The sequence below is a fragment of the Solanum dulcamara genome, chromosome 12, assembly GCF_947179165.1.
Source record: "Solanum dulcamara chromosome 12, daSolDulc1.2, whole genome shotgun sequence".
NCBI lineage: Eukaryota > Viridiplantae > Streptophyta > Magnoliopsida > Solanales > Solanaceae > Solanum > Solanum dulcamara.
This window is the reverse complement of record NC_077248.1, coordinates 33,546,840-33,567,988: the sequence shown is the minus strand read 5'-3', so window position 1 is coordinate 33,567,988 and position 21,149 is coordinate 33,546,840.

Genomic DNA, 21,149 nt, shown 5'->3' with positions numbered 1-21,149 from the left:
AGATACTGGAAAGCTAAGAGTGTTTAATATTTGTATTAATTTCATATTGAATAGGTTCAAAGGATGACGAGGCGAACGGGATAAAGAGTAACTAATAAGAGGTATGTGAAGCTCTCTCTGGCATGTTTTTGACATAGGTATGTAAAGCCTATATTTTCTCTTCCTTTTGGCATGTATTAGATGTAGGCTATGGATGATTAAAGCTTCGGGGCAACTTCACTCTTTGGTTATGAATATGACTTCAGGACTCTGGATCACTTCTGGATGTTAAGACTTTTAAAGTAGTTAAATTCCTACTCCTCGAGTCATCTATATGACTGTATAACGATTGATTCGACTAAGCTATTTTCTGTAAAAAAAAGAAAGTCTCTAAGATAACCAACGCTCGATTGCTATAATATATTTCATACTGGTATATGTTTAAGATTTCCAAAACTCCCTTTTACCTAGTCCTTAATGACATTTAGAGGGTATACGTCAGATACTTTCTGCCCTGATCTCCAGGGATGATTCACCTGATGACTTAATTAAGTCTTCGATAATGATTTAAATTGTGTTTTTTTCTCATTACTCTACTCATGTATACTGTAACACTTCTTTCATCGCACCTAGGTCGAGAATAGTAATCATGTACAATTTTATTACATTGTTCATCGTTCCCTCACTCGATGGCCGGGTACGTATGTATATATATGATGATGTGATGATGTTTTTTAATAAAGAGGTGATGGTACTATATATATGATTCACCGGATCCCTGATAGGGCTGGCTATATTGAAAATTTGAGCATGCACGATTTTACTTTTCTAGGTACAGGTTTCTGATTTGATATTTTATCCCCTGCTTCTCTATTCCAGATATGCCTCTAGTCGTATTGTGTTGTGTTTTACATACTCAGTACATATGTTGTACTGACCCCCTTTTCTCAAGGGGGGAGGAGGGGGCTGCATTTTATGCCCGCAGGTACAAATACAGGTTTTGGGAGTCTGTCAGCTTAGGATTCCATGCAGCTCAGCTGGAAGAAGCTCTATTGTATCGAAGCCTAGTTTTTGATACTGACCACTAATGTATAAAATTATTTTATCTATTCAGGGGTACGACAGGGGTCCTATCCTGCTATATGTTGTCGTTAATATTTTTAGAGATCTGCAGATATGTATATATGGGTTGTTTATATCAGTTTGATTTAGCTGGGTCTACATGATGTATGGTATATGTTATTATGTTATGGCAGCATTGTCGGCTTGCATGCCCTTTCATGTTATGATACAAATTAAAAGGGCTAGAGGTTTATGAAAATGTTATCACCCAATGGGGCTCTATTACACGATATTGTTTTATGTATATTTCAATTTGACAACAGCTGATAGTTAGGTATACGGGGGGTGGTGGTGGTGGTGGTGGTGGTGGTGGTTCAGGTTGGACCTCAGTCGCGGCCTATGGAGTTGGGTCATGATAGGGCTAGCAACCATGATTTATTCACCGAGTCCCATAATGGGGCTTGATATGGCATATGTTTTCTGCATACATTATCTGTGGTTCTGAAAAGCATTTTGGTGTCTGGATATTTTGCTCATTTCTGCAACTTCTATTCTGGTAGTGGCTTTACTTATTAAAGTCCATGCTTTACATACTCGGTACATTGTCCGTACTGACCCCCTTTCTTCGGGGGGATGCATTACATGCCCGTAAGTATAGACGCTCAGTTTCTTGATCCGCTCACCTAGTATATCTTAAAAGGTCATTCCCACAACAATGATGAGATTTGGTTAAACCATAAGTATGGCTGACCCCAAGAAATAAGTTAATTGCTAAATTGACGACAATAGAAACTAGGAGGTCGATACTAGTATGGTAAAACAAAATTGGAAAAGACTCATGATCCTGAGAAGATGATTTAGGGGAGACTGATAGATCTGGATAGAATGATATAGTAAGGCACCGACTAAATTGATACACAAGGATAAACTATGATGAGCTATAGTTAAAAGAAGTAACGATATGATTAAGACAAGAGTACAAGGGAAAAAGAATTGTGATGGATATGAAGTAGTAATAAGACAACTTATGGGATAGTAAGGATAAGACTAACTAAGAAGGTTAAGTAACTTATAGTAAGAATTGTGAGAAAAGTTAAGAAGCATTATACCAGGGGACTGAATGGGAATAGGACATAATGTGAATATAATGAAGATTGTTATGAAAATGAGTAAAGCCTAGTAAGGAAGTAACTAAGGGATCTGATGTGGTTTGTGGAAAACAGAAAAACAAAAGAGAATGAATAAGAAAGACTATGATTAAAATGGAATTCACTTGGTACAAATTGTACAAGAATAGTTATGCAACCTACAAATATTGGTATGATAACATAAAAAAAATTAGGCATCAGAAGTCTGGTAGCCTATTACAGGAAATGGAAATCCCGATTTGGAAATGAAAAGCAGTTAATATGGATTATAGTACAGGCTGACCTCGCATTCTTTAAGTAGGAAGACATATTCAACTAAAGGTTATGCGAGATGATATATTAAGGAAATAGTAAGATTTCACAAAGTTCTTATATCTATTTTTCCGGATAGGGAAATTTAATTTGTGGTTAACTTCTGAAGATTATTCAAGAAGGGATTGGGAACATAGGTGAATCTTGGTATAGCATTTCACCTAGACTAATGGACAGGCCCAGACATGCCTCAGTAGATTTTGGAGTCAACATAAGTCATACGCAGATAATTGACGTCGATATTTAAGGTTTGAAGTTGAGGATTGAGCATGCTATAAAGAGTCACCGATGAAAGGTGTAACAAAATTTGACAAGAAAAGGAAACTTGGCCCGAGATATGTGGGTCCTTATCAGATCATTTGTAGGATAGGTAGAGCTGCCTATGAGTTGGAACTATCATTGGATTTGGAGGAAGTACACCCAGTCTCTCATATGTCAAGGTTTTGTGAATGTGTAGGCAACTCTTCCCGAATCTTCCCCGTGGAGGAGGCCTATGTAACAAAGGATTTATCCTACATGGAGAAACCTATCGCCATTATGGATTGACAGGTTAGAAGGTTGTGACTTAATTATGTGGCTTCCATCAAAGTCTTGTGACAAGATAAAAATAAAGAAGAAATGACTTGGGAAGCCGAAGAAGAAATGGAAAAGAAATATTTGTACCTGTCCCCTACGCCTACAGGTGACCTACACTCCTAAATTGATTGGGTTGATAAATAAAAGGCCTATGGATGACAACCATCACAGAGAGTTCCTGAAGTCCTTCGTTAGACCTTATGAGGCTAGTTGACATTCGAGGACGAATGTTCTAAAGGGGGAAGGATGTTATTCCCCATACTTTTGTACTTTAGAATGCTTTCTTAAGCTTCTTAAAAGTTTCCATGTGACCCAGAGTATCTATAACGTAACAAATAACTCTAAGGAAGGAAGGATGTGATGCCCTATAGTTGGAAAGGTTGAAAATAGAGTTATAAGAATCCAAAAGGAGTTGTAGGCCAAGTAATGAGTCGTAGGACTCGATTTACTTGTGTAAGATTCCGACTTGGACGTCTTACATAACTAAGCGCGTTGAGGGCGTATTGAGCTTATGTAGCAAGAATTACATAGGTTCTTAAAATAACACGATATTACAAACCCACGGAAGAGGTGGAAGAAGGCGTAGCACCTACTTGGACTAAGTAGGTGATGCATCTACTTGGACCAAGTAGGTGACGCACCTACTTGGGGTGGACCCCACGCTGCCATATGGCAATATGTGAGTGGGCACATGAATGAGGTGGCACCAAGATGGGCTTTCACATGTTATCCTTAGGGGATGCCATGTGTCCCCTCTTAAGGAAAAATATATATACATTTTGTGATGACTATTAAGTCATTTTCATCCAAAAATCAGCAACAAAGAAGAGAAAACAAAGTGTGAGAAAGGAGAGAAGGCAACAATGAATTTGGCCAATTTGAGGTAAGCCTCCGACTTTTGTTTCGTGAATTAATTATTTAAGGTATCCCACAGCTACATGATGGTGTTTAACAGTGTAAAATTAATATTTGGGGAAGCGAAGAAGGGATGCAAACAATCCATCAATTTTCAGCATGTTAAGAGAACTTCCGAGGCAAGTTTCAGAAGGTATGGCTTGATTATCTATTCCCACACTTTGGTAAAGGTTTCAAAATGTTATGGGAGTGTAAACATGAATTGTAGATGTGAAAATATGTATATCACGGCTGAAGGAAGTTGCAGGTCGTGTAGGGACTGTTTTGACGTCTTCTAGTGGCTTAAAATATAACTAGTGTCGTTGTTATTGTAGTGTCGTATTGGGAATTTTTTTAGTGTTGTAGGGATGGAAACATGTCTAAACATGGGTATAAGTGCTTCTGGTTTCATCCACATGACACCCCATTTCGTGTGGTGAAGGTTTTATGAAATAGAGATTAAAAATCCTATTTTGGTATCGTAGTTTTAAGCGAGTTGTTTGGAGTTTGTGTTGTGTAATATTGAAGTGGTTTACTTGTATATATGCTGCTGATTATTGTTTTTGGTTTGCTTCTAAGTTTTGGAGGTTAAACGGAAGTTTGTATAGGGCAAGTTATAGGGGAGATGCTGTCCGATTTCTACTAACTTCGGAACTAGTAATGAACTAGTCTAAGGAAATGGATATGGGATTGGTTCCTATGGGTAATTGGTGGTAGAATTACAAGATGGAAAGTCGAAGGTCACTAACCTTTGAATTACATTCATGTTAAATAGGTTCAAGAGATGAAGAGGCGAGCGTGTTAAGAGTAATCTGGAAGAGGTATGTAATGCTAACGTTTCCTTCTTTTGGCATGTTTTTGGTATAAGTATGTAAAGCTTAATCTTTTTTTTGGAGTGGTCATTATGAAAACAAATATATGAATTTTTTTATGGTTCCAAGGAAGTTCCTATTCCTAGAGTCACTAGGATGGCCAATTTCTTGATTTCCAAAGGTCATTTTATTACGCTTTGATACGAGTATATAATTCCAGAAGTTCCATTTTGATGTAATTCGTAGTGACTTTCAAAAGGTACTTGATATGACTCTTGTCTTAATTTTGAATGATAGCTTATTTTAATTATTCCATTGTGCCCCATAATATATTTTGAAATATGGAAACGATTTCAGAAAGACTATTTTGACATAGACCATTGTGACATTTGAAAGACATGCACTATGATTATCGCTCAATTTCTCTTATATGACTTGGCATCGGAGTTACGCTATCGAGTCTCTGAAAATATTTTGTATTTTATATTGCATTTAGTTTCTCACTAATCCACTCGTGGATGCCTCAATGCTTCTTTCACTGAGCCCGAGTTATCATGCATACTTCTCTGCATTATTCATCGTATGCAGGGATTTGTGGAGTTATGATGTGCTGTGGCACCAGTGATGGGGCAGCGACCACGATTTTTTCACCAAGTCTCATAATAGGGCTATAATTGGCATATGTTTTCTGCATACATTATCTGTGGTTATAAAAAACATTTTGGTATTCTGGATATTTTGCTTATTTCTGCACCTTCTATTCTGGTAATGACTTTACTTATTACAGTCCATGCTTACATACTCGGTACATTATCCATACTGACCCCCTTTCTTCGAGGGGGATGCATTATATGCCCACAGGTACAGACGCTCGGTTTGTTGATCTGCTCGCCTAGGACATCCACCTTGTTGGTTGGCAGTGCTCCTTTGTTAGGAGCCTTATTTTGATACTAACTTTTCTATTGTACATTTGTACATGTTGGTTAAGGGTATGAGATACAGGGATGTACTATGTCTTAAAAGGTCATGCCCACAATAATGATGAGATTTGGTTAAACTATGAGTATGGATGACCCCGAGAAATAAGTTAATTGCTGAATTGACGATAATAGAAACTAGGAGGTCGATACTGGTATGGTAAAACAAAGTTAGAAAAGACTCATGATCCTGAGAAGATAATTTAGGGGAGACTGATAGAACTGGATAGAACGATATAGTAAGGCACTGACTAAATTGATACACAAGGATAAACTATGACGAGCTATAGTTAAAAGAAGTAATATTATGATTAAGACAAGAGTATAAGGGAAAAAGAATTGCGATAGACATGAAGTATTAATAAGACAGCTTATGGAATATTAAGGATAAGACTAACTAAGAAGGGTAAGTAACCTATAGTAAGAATTGTGAGAAAGGTTAAGAAGCATTATACCAGGGGATTGAATGGGAACAAGACATAATGTGAATATAATGAAGATCGTTATGAAAATGAGTAAAGCCTAGTAAGGAAGTAACTAAGGGATCTGATGTGGTTTGTGGACAACAGAAAAACAAATAGAGAATGAATAAGAAAGACTATGATTAGAATAGAACGTACTTGGTACAAATTGTACAAGAATAGTTATGCAACCTACGAATATTGGTATGATAACATAAACAAAATTGGGCATCAAAAATCTGGTAGCCTATTACATGAAATGGAAATCCCGACTTGGAAATGAAAAACAGTTAATATGGATTATAGTACAGACTGACCTCGCATTCTATGGAAGCATGAGTTCAGATGGGTTATGATAGATAGACTGACAAAATCAACCCATTTTCTTCCGGTTAGGAAGACATATTCAGCTAAGGGTTATGCAAGATTATATTTTAAGAAAATAGTAAGATTTCACGAAGTTTCCACATTTATTATTCTGGATAGGGAAATTCAATTTGTTGCTAACTTCTGAAGATTATTCCAGAAGGGATTGGGAACATAGGTGAATTTTGGTACTACATTTCATCGCAGACTAATGGACAAGCCCAGACATGCCTCAGTAGATTTTGGAGTCAACATAAGTCATACGCAGATAATCAACATCGATATTTAAGGTTTGAAGTTAAGGATTGAGCATGCTTGAAAGAGTCATCGATGAAAGGTGTAACAAAATTTGATAAGAAAGGGAAACTTGGCCCGGGATGTGTAGGTCCTTATCAGATCATTTGTAGGATAGGCAAAGCTGCCTATGAGTTGGAACTACCATTGGATTTGGAGGCAGTACGCCCAGTCTCTCATATCTCAAGGTTCGAGGAATGGTTTTTGGTCTAGAAGAAGTGTTAGTTTAATTTTGAGACAATCTGAGCCCGTTTTGGTATTTTTGAGGCCTAAGTTAGTTTAGTTGCGACTTTCAAGTTTTAGGTCAGGGAGACCTCGAATTTGAATTTTAATTATTCTAATGATTCTTGAACATCGAAATTATTATGGTAGCATATAAGGTTTGTGTGCTCAGGATTCCAAACGAATACCGAAGGTTGATTCTGAGAATTTGGACTTGGAGATTTTGCTGCTGGTTGTTGTCATCTAGTGCCTGAAGCTAGTCGCAATCGCAAAGGGTAAGCTCGATCAGTCATCGCAATTGCATGAACACTATCGTAATTCGGAGGGTTGAGTAAATGAGTTAATCCGCTGACCCTTCATGATCGCAAGGTACTATTCATCGCAACAACAAAGGGTAAAATATGCCTAAATAGTTTTTAATCCCTAAATCACAAATTAGACCTTATTTCCTACATTGTTGGGCCTTGGGGAGCTCGGGAGGGATGATTCTTGGGAGATTTTCGAGGAATATCTGGTGGGTAAGTAATTTCCAACCAATTTGGTCATTACTCAAGTATTATATGTTGTTTTTAGCCTCTAAATCATGAATTTTTGAACTCAAACCTTGGAGGTTTTTCAAGAAACCAAGTTTTAATGTTTTGATAATTTTAGATTGGTTTTACATCCAAATTCAATTCCTTTTTCACTAATAGTTTCTAAATACCTCAAGAATCATTTTGATACATAAAAATTTCTAAATTTCTATTGGTTTTCAAAATTGGGCATTTTAGGCTGTTCGAGTAAGTTTTGGGCCCGATGTTAAAAATATCGAATTGGGTATCGTTAGACTCATATTCTTATTGGGATTGATTATTTTAATAGATTATCTTAATTTAGAATATCGACATAAGGGTAAAGCTCAGATTCCAATGTAATTGGAGGTTAAAATTAATATAAGTGAATTTCTAAACCTATATCTAAGCTTATAGGATCATGTATTCATGTTTTTATGTGTTTGGAACTGATGAAAATTTTGGGCATTAGATGAAGAAAATTGATGTTAAGTAGATTTATATTGCATAAAAAAGGGTAATAGATGTCGAAATGAGAGGATTTATACATGTTGATTCAATATGAGTTTATACTTGACCTATTGTGAATATTTGAACTTTCTTTTGAGATATGAGTTGATATGTGGTTTATTATAGATATTCGAACTTGTTGTTGATATATGAGTTGATATTTGGCTTATTATGGATATTCGAACTTGCTGTTGAGATATGACTTGTGAATTATTGATATTACCATTTCATCATTGTATTTTATATGGAAATTGCCTATTTGCATTGGTTCTAATACGTTGAGATGGAATTTGATTCAATGATTATGCCGAAGGGAAATGGTTCTGGCGAGAAATGATTTATGCCAAAGGGAAATGGTTCCGGCAATGCCGAAGGGAAATAGTTCTGGCGGGAGATGCGTTATGCCGATGAAAAATGATTCTGATAGATACATGGTCCATATGTGGCCCCCATGGGTTCTGGCCTGCTAGTCAGTTGATCTGTATTATTTAGGCCAGACATGCATCACTATATGTGAAATTGCATTGCATATCATTAGATCATGCATCTTTATCATTTTGGACTGTTTTATCCATTCTAACCCCTTGATCTTTATTTATTGATTGTTTAGATCATATTTGGTACATTGATTATACTGTTATGGAGACTTCTATGTATATTGTATTTGGTTCTAGAACTGCTAGACTGGGCTAATTTCCATGCAGGTTATAGTCTGGGGGTTGAATAGTATGATAGGAGTATATGTGTCTTACACTTGTGTAGGTTTCTAGAAATGCTAGACCGGGGTCACCCTTGCTATCTACACTTGTGTAGGTTTTAAGCCCGGAAAGTGATCCCATTCTCTCACCTTCCATCTGCGGCTTACCAAGGAGATTGGAGAGGTAGCTATTGATTCCAACCATCTTTCCTATTCCTCTTTATCTTGTACTTGGGATCTATTTGAGGTAAAAAGGTTGAGACTTGTAATTACTTTAGTTTCTTGTATTAGAAGACTTGTATATGTGATAATTAGTCCATGGGAGAAATTTTGTAATGATTAAGTCTTCCACTTTTGACATTTAAATTATTTATATTTAAACTATTTCCGCTTTTATTTCCGTATCTAGTGGGTTAGGCTGACTTGCCTTATGGAAAAGGATAAGTGTCATCACACCTGAATATCGGGTTGTGACAATAAGTGAATTTTACCATGCAACTTAGTTTGTACGGGTGTATGCTTTACTAATCCTTACCTTTGATCCCAAATTAGCTCTCCCTTGGTCCTTTAAAGCTATTGGATGGGTTTGATAGCCTCAAATCTCCGTTGTATAATTCTTTTTCCCATTTATTACCTCCTTGATCTGGCAAGTAAGAATAGGGAGAGTTCTAACATTTGCAACTGTTAGAGAGAAATCAAAGCCAAGAGAAAAATAATACATGCATAAAAACCATTCAAGAATCACGTTTTACATTAACTTACTTCTAAAATTCATTATGGTTTTCACAATCCTAGTTAAGAAGTTTAGCTAATCATTATTGTAAAAATACAATCAAAATTTATATAAATAAACTTTCTCATGTCAATAATGAAAATTCAAGAACAATAGCTAAAAGATATTTATAAACTCAAGCATACAAATAAATAATAAAAGAGAAAAAAAGAATAAACCAAAATTCTCTGGCCTCCACGACGTCTTCCAAAGTTCCCAAGCTATAAAATTATAAGTCCTATGCTATTTGTTAGTTCTTGTTGTAAGTTGGTGTTAGTTGTCCAAGATATATTTTTATGGACTATTTGTAAATGTAGAAAACCCCAAATAAAATAACTAAGTTTAAAACATATTGGGAAACTAAAATCAAATGGAATTGGGTTTTTGTGTGTGCAGGCACCACCTTCAATTCTTGCTACTGTCATTGCCTAAACTTTGGAAATTCTTCAGTTGTTGACATGTGGCAGAAGTAACAGTAAGTGAATTGCAATTTGAATTTCTCGTTCAGTTGTATATATAAATATAAATAATATATTAACTTCTTTCCATTATGCTGCCTGCTTGATTTTTTTATATGATTTCTTATCTTTTTAATTCATTTGCGATCCAATTTTTTTCTTCTTCACACTCTATTTTAATCCTACAAATAAATACACAATATAAGAATAATCTATAAAATTTATGCTAAAAATGACAATAAAAAAATTAAATATGAGGTAAATAATGACTATATATATATATATATATATATATATATATATGACCTCACATACATTAGGTAGCATGATTCCTATTGATTTTATTATTATTTCGTGAGTTTTATTTCCGGTTTATTCAAAAATAGTAGTGCATATCCTTGACTTTATTATTATTATTGCTCCCGTGTTCTAGTTATGAGTTGGAATTGCCTAGTTGATGCTTAGTTAGGGACTTATGTTTGGCTAGTATGTGTAATGATCCTGAAGTTTATTTTTGTATTTTTTATAAAATGACCATTTTACCTCTCCCTGTAGTTGCCCCGAGTTGTTTCTGATTAATATCGAGCGTTGGTTTTGAGGAAATTCTATGAAAAAGTTGGGTTTTAGAAATTTTGAGTTTTCATAAGCTTTAAGTATTCAAAAGTTATATTCGGGGGCAACTAGAGCTATGAGTCTCGAAATAAGATTTTGTTGATTCAAGAAGCTCTAGAATGTGAAAATTGGTCTAGAAGAGTTTGCAAGATCAATTTTAGAGTTGTAACGAAGATTTGAGGTCTTTTGTTGGGAATTTGGAGAATTTTAGGCCAAGGATTGACTTTGGTCAACTTTTAGAGTTTTGATGCTCAGAATGGAATTTTGATGACTCCGTTGTATTTTGGAATGGTTTTTGGTCTAGAAGAAGTGTTGGTTAAATTTTTAGAGGTCCCGAGCTTGTTTCAATATTTTAGAGGCTTAAGTTAGTTTAGTTGCGACTTTTTGAGTTTTGGGTCAAGAAAAACTTGAATTCAAATTCTGATCGTTCCATTGAGTCTGAAATATCGAAATTAGTATGGTAGCACATAAAGTTTGTGCGCTTGGGATTTCGAACGAATCCCGATAGTCGATTCCAGGACTTGAATCTCTTATGTTGTTATTTTTTTAGTGCCTGAAGGGTTCTTCTTCGCGTTTGTGGAGCGTTGGCCGTGTTCGTAGAGGGCATGGAATTCTTTCTCCACATTCGCAGAGCCTTGGCCATATTTGTAGAAGGACCAATGTCTCTTCTCCATATTAACAGAGCTTATTTCGCTTTCGTGGAGGGTCTTTTGGTTAGCCTCCGCATTTGCGTAGTTACTTATCTGCGTTCATGGAGGATAAATTTATCCCCTTATAGTGTTTAACCTCATTTTGTGAATTAAACCCCATTTCACCATTTTTGGAGCTTAGGAAGCTTGGGGGAGACAAAATTTTGAGGGATATTCGGGGAAAATCATCGGGGTAAGTTTTTTTTATCACTAATTCATCTTTAAACATTGGTAATTTTTGATTTCTTACCTCTAATTGAGGATTTTAAATTGAGGAAACTTGGGGTTTTCAAGAACCAAATATTTTAATGTTAGTTTTAAAGTCCAAATTCATTTATGTTTTCACTAATAGATTCCAAATTCATCAAGGATCATTTCATGTAAAACATTTTGGATTTACTATTCATTTTTGAAATTGGGTTTTTCGAGTATTTTGGGTCAGTTTCGGCCCTATTTTCAAAATTGTCAATTTGGGTACCGTTAGATTTGTCTTCTTATTGGGATTGCATATTTGAATAGATTATCTTGATTCAAAACATCAGCATAAGGGTAAATCTTAGATTCTGGAGTAGTTTGAGATTGAAATCAAGGAAAGTGAATTTCTAAATGTTTGCTTAAGCTTGTAGGATCATGTATTTGTGTTTTACGTGTTTAGAAGTAATGAGAGGTAATTTTGGGGATTATTTGATGTGCAATCGGACTTGATCATGAATAAGGGGGTAATAGATGGCAAATGAGGTTATTTAGCTTATTGTGTTCGATATGAGTCGATACTTGGCTTATTATGAATATTTGAATATTTGTTGTGATATGAGTTGTGACTTGTTGATATTATCATTTCATCATTGTATTTTACATGGACATTGCCTATTTGCATTCATTTCAATACTTTGAGATGGAATTTGATTCGAGGATTATGCTGAAGGAAAATAGTTTCGGCAATGCCAAAGGGAAATGGTGTCGGCTGATACGTGGTTCATGTGTGGCCCCCATGGGCTCCAGCCTACTAGTCACCGAATGTGTATCATTTAGGACATACATGTATCTCTATATGTGATATTGGAATGCATTACATTTTATCATACATCATTTGCTATTTTGGACTATTTTACCCCTGATATCCCCCTGATCTGTATTATTGACTGATAAGACCCTATTGATACTTGAGTTGCACTATTGTGGAGATTTATATATATATTTATACTGTGCTATTAGAACTTTTAGAATTGACTGATTTTTTAGCAGGTTGTAGTCTGGAGGTTGGATGGTATGGCAAGAGTACGTGCATCTTATTAGCTTAGCTTATCTTAGTCTTAGTCATTCACTTACTGGGTGTCGTGTCGGTGGTACTCACCTTTTCTATCTACACTTGTGTAGGTTCTTGTAATGACCCTCCAGGTTATTTTTAAATTAAAACATTCATTCCGTTATTTAGAGCATTCTTATAGTGACCCCAAGTCATTTATGACTTACTGACACTAACTGTTTGGTCTCCTGGTCGTTCTTTTGGTTTTTAAGACCGTTTCCCTAATTTAGAGCTTTTATAACTTAAAAAGTTGACTTTGGTAAGAACTTCAAGGAAACAACCTAAAAATGGAATTTTGATGGTTCTATCACCTTAGAATGGCCAAATTAGGCTAGTAGCACGATCAACATGAGTACCGAGGCAATTGGTATGAGTTTGAGGCCAATTAGCACTTTTGCCTTTGAAACTTGGCCTATGGTTGACTTTGGTCAACATTCTTGGAAAACACTCTCGAATGAAAATTCTGATAGCATGGTTAGCTCTGTAATGTCGAGTTTTGTCTAGAACGACCCTTCGTTCTCTTCCCGAGACTTTTGGTGTAATCTTGAGGCTCATTGTGGAAATAGGCACAAAATGGCACTTGGATGTGGGACTCACTTTTTGTTAAAATGAACTCGTATGGGAATTTGGAATGTGCCATTGAGTCTAGGATATCAATTTGGTGTGGTAGAATATCTCATTTGCGTGCATGGGTTTCCAAATTAATTTTGAGCACCCCGTTAGAGGAATTGGCATGCTAAGCTCATTTTTTCACTAGCTTGGTCTGGTACAATCGCTAAAGTGACTCCTGGTTGCTAAACCGAGTGCCGCTAAAGCAGCTAGGAGCTCTCTAAAGTAACTAGACCTTTTGGGTGGGTGTCGCTCAAGCGACAGACCTATCTCTAATGCGCCTGGTCTCTTAAGCGACCTTGTGTTGCTAAAGTAATACCCACCTCTTTGAGGTGTTCGCTTAATAAACCAGCAGGTGTTTACTTTTGAGGCACCTAAGGCCTGTTAACTCCAAATTTGTAGCTTTGATCTCTAACTTTAAACTTTATTTTCCCCTTTAATTCTTGGGCGATTTGGGAAATTCAAAGGTTAAATCATGTAGATTTTTGAGGGAAACCTAGTGGTATGTTCAGAATTAGGAGTTGAGGCTTCCTTTGAGGTATGTTTTTTCTTTTTCCTATTTTTCTAGTGTTCTTGGGCTTTGTGGTTGACCATTAATGCATGTTTGGTTTGGGTCTGTTTTGGTGTGTGAATTGTGTTTCCTTTTGAAACATGAGGTGGGGGTAGTAATTGGAGCCCATTCTCGGAATCACTTTCGTTAGTTATGGAGCAAGTCCCACAATCTCTAATTTTGACTCCAAAATTGGTTCATCTTCGAATTCGATAATTTTAGTGTCATGACAACTATATTAACATTGTAACTCTATTATTGATAGTGTGGAAGCATTTGGAGGCCGTTCAAAAGGGAAAAGCTCCAATTTTGTGAGTTGGAACGTGTATGGTCGGCCTATAGATCGGTTTTCCCCTCGTGAAACTAAGAATTTTTAGGCAACTATAAATTGAATTGCATGAGTGGGATGGGTTTGGGTGTGAAGCATACTAAATTCCTAGAGTTCACTTCCTAGGCTCTATTTCGAGAATGTTGGACTGTTTAAGCATGACTCCTATTATTGTTGATCATCCATACCTTGTAATGCCTATTGTGCTTGTGGTTATATGTTTGGAAGCATATTTGGCCTTATTCTAGGCTTAGACTAGTGTTGCCTTAGACTTGCGCATTTTTGGTGCCATTATGCCTTAGAACTTCTCCGACATCATTTCGAGCGGTTAGCTCCCTGTAGACTGATATAGTAGACTTGAGTCTGATAGTCTGAGCTTTAGCTAGGCAGTAACATATCTTGTGACCTTACCTGCATAATGCCCTATTCTCCTATCGGTCCTGTATCACTTGGTTCTTGATTATGGGGTATTCTCGATGATTTTGGTTGTATATAGTTCATACTGGAGTGATGTATTAATGGCACTCAATTTGGGGGTACTCCTCGTGATATTTGGTTGACTGCTGATTCTAATTTGGTTTGGTCCCTTAGCTACAGTTACCCAGTTTGAGTCTGTGGTCTAGCTTACTTGTGTTTGGCTTCTTAGCTACAGTTACCTGGTTGAAGTCCGTGGTCTAGCTTACTTGTGATCGGCTCCTTATCTATAGTTACTCGGTTGAAGTCTGTGGTCTAGCTTACCCATGTTCGACCCCTTGGCTAAAGTTACTCGATTAAAGTCTGTGGTCTAGGTTATTCGCGTCGACTCATTTTCTATAGTTACCCAATTAAAGTCCGTGGTCCAGCTTACACATGGTTCAATGCTAGATTCCCTGATGCATCTTCAGTTGAACACTTCATCTACTCTTAGTTTTGGGTTAAAGTTTTAGGTTTTTGGGTTGGTTCAATTCGAGTTTGGGAAGTTGGTTGTTTTATTGGGGCTCTATTGGCTCCATCTATTTTACTTCCTCTATATTTTCTCTTGTCAGGATTATGGGAGTTCATTTAGGTTGTTACCATATACTTGTGCACGAGCATACACATCAGGTTTATGGGATCCCAACGGATTTATCTAGATTCTTTCTCTTTGTTTGTTGAGTATGTTCGTGTACGTACCTACATTTATTTCATGCCTTGTCTTTGGTTGTGGTCATTTACTTGTATTTCTTTTTACTTTTGCTTATCTTGCTCAATCGGCCTATGATGCCTAGTGGGTACCTATTATTTTGGTACTCATACTACAATCTGCATCTATTTTCTTGATGCAGGTCTGAGTACTAGCTACCAATATTAATTTGAGCCGGCTGCAGTCGTGATCGGAGGCGAAAGTGAGCACATTGCATTTTAGATTTACCCATCTCTCTCTGTATATATATTTTGTCTGTCTTTTTCTCTTCGAGATAGTCTGTGGTCCACTTTTGGGAATTGTATTCATTTTGTAGTAGCTCTATACATGTGACTTCCAGGTTCTGGGAGGGATCTTTTATTTGTATATATTTAGCTTTGCTTCCGTCCGTTCATGTATGTTCCTATTATTTCATTTCCGTTCTTAGATTGAATTATTGGTCTTCTATGCTGACATCCTATTACTCACGGTTCTGGGCTATGGGTCGACGTGCCTATTGGTGGGTCATAGTAGGTGCCATCATGACCTGAGAAATTTGGTCATGACAGTTCTAAGCCCAGACAGTGACCCATTTCTCTCATCTTCCATCCGAGGCTTTCTAAGGTGATTTGATAGGTAGATGTTGATGCCAGTTATCTTTCTTATTCCTCTTTATATTTTACTTTATTTTACTCGAGACACAATGATTGAGACTTGCATTTATTTTAGTATCGTGTATTTAGAAGGCTTGTACATATGACAACCAGTACGTGGGGAAATTTGTAATGATTAAGATATTTCTGCTTTTGTCATTTAAATTGCTTATTTTCAAACTGTTTCCACTTTTACTTTCGTATTTAGTGGCTTAGGCTAACTTGTCCAGTGGAAAAGGATAAGTGCCATCACTCTCGAATTTTGAGTCGTGACAGTATATGCCTTAGAATTTAGATTTGGTGGCTCGTATGGCTCAATTTTGGTTAGTTGGACACTTCAGACTGGAATTTAACCTTTGCAAACCCTTCTTAGTATCGGTGTTGGCTATTCATTGGTTATTTAGCGATTAGTCTTGCTTAGACATATGGTCCTACTTTTGTGTGTTTAGAATCCTGTCGATGTAAGATTGCGGGAAGGATCGACTCTGGTATAGTAGCCTTTTGATGCAAGCTTTTAGAAGGGAATAGCTGTTTTGATGTAAGATTTTGAGAGAAGCTAGGTTCTCAGTATATTCTGATGTTAGATTATGGAATTGTCTAGTTATTCTGATGTAAGATTCCGGGAGATGCTTAGCCTTGTTTTTGGCTTCCAATGTAAAATTCTAATAAGGACTAGCTTGTTCGATGTAAGATTCCGGAGAAAGCTAGTTCATGTAACTGTCCCACTGCTAGATTCCGGGAATGACCGACCGTTCTAATGTAAGATTCTGGAAGAGTTTGGACTTTGTTGTAGCAATCCTGCTGTAAGATTCCAGGATGAACCATAGCTTCTTTGTGACTATTCTGATATAAGATTTTGGATAGTCCTTAGGTGAGTTCATGGCTTGTGTCCTTGATCATTCCTAATGCTATTCTTCTTTATTATGTCACGAACCGAATCCTCGAGTCATGATGGTTCCTAGTACGTCCCATTAGTAAGCAAGCCAACTCCTATCCCAAAAGTGCGAGTAATGGGATGTAAGGATAGAAGACCAATATTTGAAAGTAAACATGTTACACCCCACACTTGTGAACCTTGGAACGTGTTTTTAATCTTTTTAAAGATGGATAGGAGACCTCTACTATCCACACACATCAACCAACTCTAAAGAAAGAAGAATGTGATACTCCATAGTAGGGAAGGTTGGAAATAGAGCGATAAGAATCCAGAAGGAATTGGAGGCCAAGTGATGAGTCGTAGGACTCGATTTACCCACGTAAGCTACTAACTTGGAAGTATTACATACTTAAGCTATTGGAGTACGTACCAAGCTTGCGTATCATGGATTATATAGGCTCTTAAAATAAGATGAGATTATAAACCCACGAGGAAGAGGATAAGATAACACGTGGCAGCCTAGGAAGCCAACAGGTGACAGCACCTCAAGCAAGCAGGTGACCCACCTGCTTGGGGGAGGTGGACCCCACGCCATATGGCAGCCCCTTATTGGCAGCATGTATGTGTTGGCCCAATAGGGCCTGGACACATGTCACCCTTAGGGGATGACACATGTCACCCCCTAAGGAAACATTTATCTACATGTATTGTGACTAAGGACTCCATTTGTTGTCCAAACCTTCAGCCAAAGAGAGGAACAAAAACGTGAAGAACAAAACAACAAGGAAGCCATGGTTTAAAAGAATTAAAGGTGAGTTCTTCACTTTTCCTCCGTGAATTAGTTATATACGGTGTTACCTAAGCATGTGGATATGTATATATGTATTTTACGATATTTATGGAACTAAAACTTCAGCTTTACAATTGGAAACTTGGAAGAAAGGAGAAGAGAAAAACGTAGAGGGGCAAGGGAGGGAGCTACAGGTTTGCTCCAAGAAAGAGGTAAGGCCTGATTTCATTTTGTGAATTAATTATTCAGGGTATACGAAGTCTACATAATAGTGTTTAATGGCATAAAATTCCAATTTGGGGAAGTGGATAAGTAACACGAACAGCCCGCTCAATTTCGGCGCGTTTGAAGAAGTTTTGAGTTGCGACTTGACAATTTTGGCCAAATTCGGGGAAGGTAAGGTTTCTCCTTTCAAATTGAACTTTATGGTGTTGTTATGGAGTGTTTTATACACCTTGTGTGTTTCTAGAAACGTGAAAATGCTATAGGAATGCTTGGCGTTAGAGACAACCCAAATTGTAGTCGTTATAGTTGAATTGTCGTCGAAGTAAAGTGTTGTTCTTGTGAGTTATTGCTGCAGGGGTGTGGTGTGTTGTTGCAGGGCCTAAATATGTTCTAAAGAGGGTTAAGGTGCTTGTGGTGGCAACCACATGACCCCTCATTTCGTATAATTAAAGGTATTACAAAATAAAGGCTTGACACCATATTTTGGATATCGTATTTTTGAGCAAGTCGTTTGGAGTTTGTATTGTGTAATGTTGGTGTGAATTGCTTGTATACATGTTGCAAGTTGTTGTTGTTGGTTTTCTGTAGTTATTAGGGGTGTGATTGGAAATTTGGATAGGGCACGTTATAGGGGAGGTGCTGCCCAATTTTCATTAACGCCTTAACTAACTAAAGAACTAGTCGAGAAAACGAACAAGGAAATAGATTCCATGAATACTAAGGTGAAACTGAAGATACTGGAAAGTCAAGAGCGGTTGATATTCGTATTACTTCCATTTTGAATAGGTTCAAAGGACAATGAGGCGAACGTGACGAAGAGGAACTCATACGAGGTATGTAAAGCTTTCTCTTGGCATATTTTGGTATAAGTACGTACATCTATCTCTCATTTCCCTTGATATGTATTTGGTACGAAAATGAGATTGTGATGCCATAGTGGTTCACCGAGCCCCATAATGGGCCGGGTATGAAATATGTATATGCAGATTACCTGAAGGAAAGTACACACTACATAGAGCTTATTCTCTTTCTTCTTTTGGGCATGTCTTTGTCTTAGTTGTAAGTTGAATATGATCTGAGCTCCGGGGTAACTCCATTCTTAAACATCTCTTATTTACTTCTGAATATTGAACTCCTACAATAGTTGAACTATTTCCCTGGAAACTTTTATACGTTATAGAGGTAACAAATGTACAGGCTCTACGTCGTAAAGACTATAAGGTAACAAGTATTTCTGATTCCATAAACGATTTGGCCCTATGTTAATACATGTCTAGGGTCCCCGAGATTACAATTGAGACAACCCATAATGGCATTTAGAGGACAATCGAGATAACTACACCATTAATCGGGTCCTCAAATAAAAGTTTAACTTTCTTATTTTGTCGAGTCTCTAATAATGATTTAAATTACATATAGTTACTCACTACTCTACTCGTGTATACTGTAACCCTTCTTTCACCGAGTCCCGGGCTGGTACGTTATCGTGCACAATTCACTGCATTGATCATCAAGCCCCTTATTAGAGGGACGGGTACGTATGTATATATATGATAATATGTTGTAATAAGGTGGTGATAGCGCCGGGCCTATGATGGTCCTACAGATGTGATTCACCGAACCCTTGAAAGGTCCAACTATATTGTATAAATTGAGCATGCATGCTTTTGTGATTCACAGAGTACAGGTACATGTCTTCGATTTGATAATTTGTTCCCCTGCTTCTCTATTTCAAATATACCTCTAGTGTATTATATTACATTTTACCTACTCAGTACATATGTCGTACTGACCCCGGGGGCTGCGTTCATGCTCATAGGTACAGATACAGGTTTTGGGAGTCCGTCAGCTTATGATTCCATGCAGCTCAACTGGAAGAGGCTTCATTATATCAGGGCCTTGTTTTTGATACTGTCCACTGAGGTATAACATTATTTTGTCCATTCGGGGGTACGACGGGGGCCCTGTCCCGCCATATATTATCATTTATATTTTTAGAGGTCTGCAGACATGTATATGTGGGTTGTTTATGTCAGTTTGATTCAACTATTTCTACATGATATATGATATATGTTAATATGTTATGGCAGTCTTATCGGCTTGCGTGCCCTGTCATGTTGTGATACAAATAGAAAAGAGCTACAGGTTTATGAAAATATTATCGCCCAGTGGGGCTCTATTACATGATATTATTTTATTTATAGTTCAATGTGACCACAACTGATGGATATGTATACGGAGGGTCCAGGTCGGACCCCAGTCGCGGCTTACAGGGTTGGGTCATGATAGAAGTGGTATCAGAGCATTCGTCCTTGGATTGTCTGCAGACCATATCTAGTAGAGTCTTGATTATCGATGTGTTGTGCGCCACATCCATAAACAGGAAGCTATAGGACATTTAGGATATTACCTTTCTTTCACATCTGAGATCGTGCTTTAGATCCAAGTCATAGGAAAATTTCTTATACTAATCTTGGATCTTAACAGAAGGACGACACCAACAGAAGGAAGTAATTGACGATATGGAAAGTTACGAAACATGTAGGTAATTAAAGTAAAGCTACGAAAGATATCCGTCGGGTAAGGTATTGAAGTACTATTGAAATGTAAAGTTGAAACCTAAAAGGAAAGTAGACAAGAAGTGCAACAAATGCTGTTTGAGGTTGGACATATGAGGTAAGTCCATTATTTTTATACTATTGTTGATATTGAAAGCCCTGTATGGCTGCAATATGAGGTGATATTCAAAGCCCTGTGCGGCTGTGATATGATAAGAATATATATGTGTTGGCCCTATGAGGCATTGTTGGTATTTTCTACGTGCAGGTTTGGGGATAAGTAAGAATTATAGAGGAAACTCTGTCGAAATTTTCCCAGAACAAGAAAAGAGAATGAAATATATAGTCTTAAGATGTCTTGGAAGTTGATACCAAGTACCCCATTATGGTTAACTAAAGCTGTAAGAGGTACCCTTCAGGTCGTCCATAAGGGATACCTTTTTCACTCGGGGAAGTTTATTACGGAGAACAAAAGTCTGTCTGAGCGGTATAGTTCAGACCACAGTATCTCCAGCTGTAAGTATGCTGTAGAAAAAAGAGAAGCTCAGGTTGAAAGGTAAGATGTCCAGTAATTGAGCTTCACTCTTTTTTGAAAATACCAAACCCCCGACTCCTATTGTAAATTAGATGAGTTGTTCATAACTAGAGGATAAACTCAGGAGAGGACCAGGTAGGTCAAGTATTAACAAAAGTACTGTGATGTTTAAGAGATTCTAGTTT